A 6,219-nucleotide genomic window follows, 5' to 3' on the forward strand; every position below is an offset into this window, starting at 1 on the left:
GAGAAGTATGCTAGTCAGAGGCTTGGAGGTGTGAAAGAACATGCTGGGTTCTAGGAGCTGCCAAGTTGCTCAGAGTGGTCAGAGCATTAAGAACCCAATGATCACCGTTGTGCAACCTACCATGTGCCTGAGCATTGAACTTCATACCGATGTCCCAAGGTAAATGCTTTTTTTTTTTTTGAGACGGAGTCTTTCTCTGCCGCCCAGGCTGGAGTGCAGTGGCCAGATCTCAACTCACTGCAAGCTCCGCCTCCCAGGTTCAGGCCATTCTCCTGCCTCAGCCTCCTGAGTAGCTGGGACTACAGGCGCCCGCCACCTCACCCGGCTAGTTTTTTTTGTATTTTTTAGTAGAGATGGGGTTTCACCGTGTTAGCCAGGATGGTCTCGATCTCCTGACCTCGTGATCTGCCCTTCTCGGCCTCCCAAAGTGCTGGGATTACAGCTTTGAGCCACCGCGCCCGGCCACAAATGCATTGTTTCTATTCTTAACTCATAAGAAAGTGGTATGGATTATAGCATGCCACACCTCTGAAGAGTGTAATATTAAATCTGTTTATAAAAACCTCAAAGCAGCTATCCTTTACATTCTAAAAGGTACTTTTTCTAACAACTTTCACACTAATGTAAATATGTCAGAACAAACTATAAACTTATAAGACATGTATGTTGTACAGTGCAGATATGTGCTGGAGGATTATTTTTTAAAGAAATTATGTAGGTCACACTAATGAGAAAAAGCAACGTTACTTTTATTGACCTGGTAGAGCATGGAATGTCCTCTCCATCCCCAAACTTGACAAAACCTTTTGTTTCTAAACAGTAAGTAACATAGAATGTTGGAAATGATCAGAAATGTGTTTATGGCAGAAAAACCACAGTTGGCCATGGTCTTCAGAAGGGGCAGATAAGAGATTGATGTGTTCCCGGCTACATCTGCCAAGGGCCTCAGGAAGCAGGGCGTGTTTATTCCCTCCTTTGAGAATTGGAGGCATCATTCAGTTTCATGGCTCTTTTAGGCAGTGTCTGTGGAGTCTCCTACAGAGGCATCAGGACTTGGGAGAGGTTTCTGATTTTTAGGGGTTCAGACAGTGGTGTTTTTGATGAGAATGAGGAGGGACTTTGAGCAGGGTTGAGAAGCAAGGATAACAAGGCTGGGTTTCCTGTGTCTCTGGGTAAGTTCCGCAGCTTTCCGTCAGCCCATGCCACACCTTCTCCCTGGGGACCCTTCTGTGCGGTGTGGAGAGTAGCTTAGGATCTGGATAAAAGTGAAATGACAGCATCCTTGAGTACAACGAGTAGTAATGTTGACTTGTCATTCGAATGAGAATGCAGAGTAAAGGAGAGATCCACAAAAGCAGGGGTTTAAAATCAGAAATTTCTCAGAAAGAAGGTTTTTTGTTGTTTTGGAGACAAGGTCTGGCTCTGTCGCCCAGGCTGGAGTGTAGTAGCATGATCATGGCTCACTGCATTGTTGAACTCCTGGGTTCAAATGATCCCCCCACTTCAGCCTCCTGAGTAGCTGGAACTACAGGTGTACACCCCCATGCCTGGCTAGTTATTTTTTATTTTGTGTAGAGACTGGGTCTTGCTTTGTTGTCCAGGCTGGTCTTGAACTGCTGGGCTCAAGTGATCCTCTCAGCTCAGCCTCTCGAAGTGCTGGGATTATAAGAGTGAGCCACTGTGCCAGGCCAGAAATAAAGCTTTTAACTGAGTTTGGAAAGAGGGGAAAAGCCTGAATTGGCCAAGAAGGCAAAGGACATATACTGTACTAAAAATCAGGAAGACAGAAGTATTTAGGAGACACCTATGGATAACTGGTTTTTGAATAAAGGTGATGATTTATTCAGAGGAAAATTCAATTAGCTAACCAAATCTGTTTTCATATTTACTTAGAATATATCTCCTTCACCACATGACTTGTGGCGACCTAGAGGATGATGACCCAATCTACCACAGGGGTCTTTCGACAAGTAGAGTGTCCCATGCTTGGAGAAGGTTGATTTACTCGCATGGACTGCCCTGTGCCTGGTACGCCACGCTCTTCAAAGGGAGAGACAGGAAAAGCCTTGAGAACCAGATTTGTTTCAAGTCCTAATTGTTGGCAGAAAGGGAGACATGCTCTTGCTGCCTCTGTTTCTTCTACCTTTTTTTTTTTTTTAAGATGGGGTCTTGCTCTGTCGCTCAGGCTGGAGTGCTGCGATCTCGGCTCACTGCAGCCTCTTTCTCCTGGGTTCCAGTGATTCTCCTGCCTCAGCCTTCTGGGTAGCTGGGATTACAGGCACTTGCCACCGCACCCTGCTAATTTTTTTTTTTTTTTTTGTATTTTTAGTAGAGATGAGGTTTCACCATGTTGGCCAGACTGGTCTTGAACTCCTTACCTCAGATGATCTGCCTGCCTCGGCCTCCCAAAGTGCTGGGATTACAGGCATGAGCCACCATGCCTGGCCTGTTTTTTTTTTTTTTAATAGCATAGGATTTGATATAGACTATACATAACCCAAGGTCAATTTCTCGTGCATAAGAGGAAAGGATTTTCTTATCCTTATAGAGTAAACCTATAGCATACCTCAAGGTGGACCTGTAGGTGAAAGTCTGATTGTGAGTTGTTTTCTCGGTAGTAGACTAAACTCAAGGATAGAGGTACATGGATGATGTAAAGGGGAAGCAAGACTTGGAGCTAGATAAACATGATACCACATTTAAATACCTGAATTTAAGGGAGTGCTTTCAGGGCTAGTGGGTCTCCACGCAGGGATGGAAACATAGTGGTCTTTCAAATGCTCGATGAGAAACCGAGGAGAGAAATTTGGAACTTTATCTTGCATTCAGGTTTTCAAAAATGTTGTCCTATGACTTACTAGGTAATAACTGGTTTTTCTATTTACTAATCAGATTTACCCACATAGATCATAAAATAGTATTAAACTTGTTTAGTGAGATAATTGAGTTTTAATTTACATGGGCTAGATGTATGATTTATAAATTTATAATTGATTTATAGTTTATAAATTTATACATGAATGTGAGAATTCTTCAGATTTTCTGAAATGTCAAAAATGGCTTCCGTGCCTCCTCCTCCCTCAGGGGACATCTGCTCGGGAGGCCTTGTTTTGGTTTCTCCTAACCCAGCTTTCGTTTCCCCCAGCTCCCAGTTCCAAAGTCATCTATAATCACCCAGCTCCAAAGTCATCCAGTTTAAAATGTCACCAGGCTTGAGGACTGGAACATCCCAGCAGAAGGGGAAAGGCTTTTTATATTGGGACCTGCACAGGGCCAAGCACAGTCTGAGGCCATGCTTGGTTGCAAGGGTGTCTGCCGTCGCTTTGGTTTATTTCATATCTGCCCCCTAGGCCGGGGCTGGGAGAGCTGAGCCAGTGCTTCACATTTTTGTTTGTGTATTTATTTATTTTATGTTTATTTTTTTTGTGCTTTTTTTTTTTGAGATGGAGTCTCCCTCTGTCGTCCAGACTGGAGTGCAGTGGTGCAAACTCGGCTCACTGCAACCTCTGCCTCCTGGGCTCAAGTGATTCTCCTGCCTCAGCATCTATAAGCGCCCACCACCACACCCAGCTAATTTTTGTAGTAGAGACGAGGTTTCGCCATGTTGGCCAGGCTGGTCTTGAACTCCTGACCTCAGGTGATCTGCCCACCTCGGCCTCCCAAAGTGCTGGGATTATAGGCGTGAGCCACTGTGCCCGGCCAGTGTTTCATGTTTTGTAAATGTGGCTTCTCTGGCTCTCAGGTTACTTCTGTGGGCATCCAGAAATTAATTCCAGGATGTTTTAGATCCTTCGGCCTCTGTCAGACCTGAAAGTGAAGCCAGCCTGCCTGGGTTAACGTGCTGTCGATGGCACAGGCCGTTTGCACTGGCGATGTAGGGTGCTGCCCATTGAGCCAGAGCAGCCCACTTGAGGGAGGAGACAGGGACCTGGCTTCTCTGCCTGTCCACACCTGGCAGGTCATCCTTTGGGGACTCTGTTTTCTCAACTGTCAAGGACCAGAATTCCCTCTTTCCCCTCTTGCGCTATGGATAAAGGCATAGACATGTTACAAGTGATTATGTAACTTTTCTCATTAAAGATATGTAATAACACGGTTCCCCAAGATGCTCCAAGTATTTGGTAATTATTGCATGAACTGATTTTTGTTTTTAAGTCAAAACATACTTTGGTAAACATTCCTGTGAAGGGAGGCCCATTCCAAGTCTGAGACAGAGTTGGAGTGCCACCAAGACCCTGCCTGGGGCCCTGCTGCTCTGCCAGCCAACTGATGGGCTCCTTTACCCTATCTCTTCCTGGCAGTGCTCCATGGCGGTGGGAAAGAGGGTGAGGCCTCGCCACCCCACGGAGGGCCCCCTGGCCCGCCCCAATGCTGGAGACAAGTCTGGCCCCATCTCCCCACTGGGAACTTGGCCAACCCAGATGTTCCCGCGGCCCCTCCCTCCACTCCTCGCTCCCTTGACAGGGCCCATCTCCAGCACATTTTCCTCACTCCAAGCTCCTTCCTTGCCAGATTGCTCTGCCCGAGGATTCTGCTCCAGGCTGGAAGGGGCTGGGGACCTGATTCTCTCATTTCCCTGTGGTTTGGCATTCCCAAGTCTTCCCTTGCCTCTGTCGCTTTCAGAGCGAGCCCCGCCTTTGTCTGCAGACTCTGGCTCCCTGGACAGGCAAAGGGAAATGCCTGGGTCACCCTGATGCCTCCGAGCCTGGTGACAGGAGCTAATGATGGCAAATACAGATCGGGGGGCCACCTTGCCACTGCCCAACCCTCCAGGGAACTTGAGCGCCGTCCCATTTCTGAAACTCCTGGCAGTTGCTCAATAAATGGTGAGTCAATGAAGGACTGTAGGGGTGGCTGCGGGGTCCACGGGAGGGGATTTCCGTGCAGAATGATGTCAATAGGGCATGTGTGTGGGCTTTTGCCTCTATTTACAAGGCTGTGCTGTTTAGTGCGGAGCCGAAGTCAACCAGCCTCATCCCCTCAGGAGACCTGAATTTATAAATGGTGGTCAGGATGAATCCAAACAAGATTCCTCCCCCAGGTCACGATTGTGACATCTGGAGAAACGTATGGGTTTGTCCTGGGTCAATGCCACCACATTGGATGCAAGGGAGATAAAGAATAGTGCAGTTGTTAATACCCCGCATTTAACCAAGAAAAGCCCCAGAGGAAGGTACTGCTTCATAAAACCAATGTCCCTTGAGCGTGTCCCTTAATATGCCACAGACACTATGCCAAGCCCATCACAGGCATTGTCTCCTGGCTCACCCCACCCTATGGGTAGGGCCTGTTAGCCCCATTTTACAGAGGAGGAGGAGGAGGAGCACTCCCAGCATCTCTGCGCGCAGGTAAGTGGGAGAGGCTGTGCCCCCAGCACTGTCCAGGACAGGGGGGCACTGGACCTGTTTCTGTGGAACCGAATCTTCGTCTGAGTGGGCCTTGGGAACGCAGTCTGACAACCTCTCTCAACTTTCTCACTAAAGCTGCTCAAGTGACAGAACAGAAACACTGAGGGGTGTGGACACAGTCCAAGGTGGCAGCCTCAGGTGGAGAGTTCTCTGGAGTTTTACCAAAACCAAAAGTTTTATTTCATAATGTCTGCTTTTTGTTGTCTTACTGGGTAAAATACAACATAAAATGTACCATCCTAACCATTTTTGAGTGTGCATTTGGTGACATTAAGTTCCTTTGCAGTGATGTGTAGCCATCACACGCCCATCTCCAGAGCTCCTTCCTCACCACAAAACAACTCCCCCTCCCTGCCCCAGCCTCCAGCACCCCTATTCCAGCCCTGTCTCTGAATTTGACTACTCCAGGAACCTCATAGGAGTGGGATGACCCACTGTTCATTCTTCTGTGACCGGCTTGTTTCACTTAGCGTAAAGTCCTTGAGGTTCATGCGTATTGTTGTAGACGTGTTTTAGTGTTTTTTTTTTAAAAAAAAAGGCCGGGCGCGGTGGCTCACACCTGTAATCCCAGCACTTTGGGAGGGCGAGGCGGGCAGATCACGAGGTCAGGAGATCGAGACCATCCTGGCTAACACAGTGAAGCTCCGTCTCCACTAAAAATACAAAAAATTCTCTGGGCATGGTGGTGGGCACCTGTAGTCCCAGCTACTCTGGAGGCTGAGGCAGGAGAATGGCATGAGCCCGGGAGGTAGAGCTTGCAGTGAGCCTAGATAAAAAAATTGCACTCCAACCTGGGTGACTGAGCAAGACT

Source organism: Rhinopithecus bieti, unplaced genomic scaffold (genome assembly GCF_001698545.2).
Source record: "Rhinopithecus bieti isolate Rb0 unplaced genomic scaffold, ASM169854v2 scaffold_13259, whole genome shotgun sequence".
Classification (NCBI taxonomy): Eukaryota; Metazoa; Chordata; class Mammalia; order Primates; family Cercopithecidae; genus Rhinopithecus; species Rhinopithecus bieti.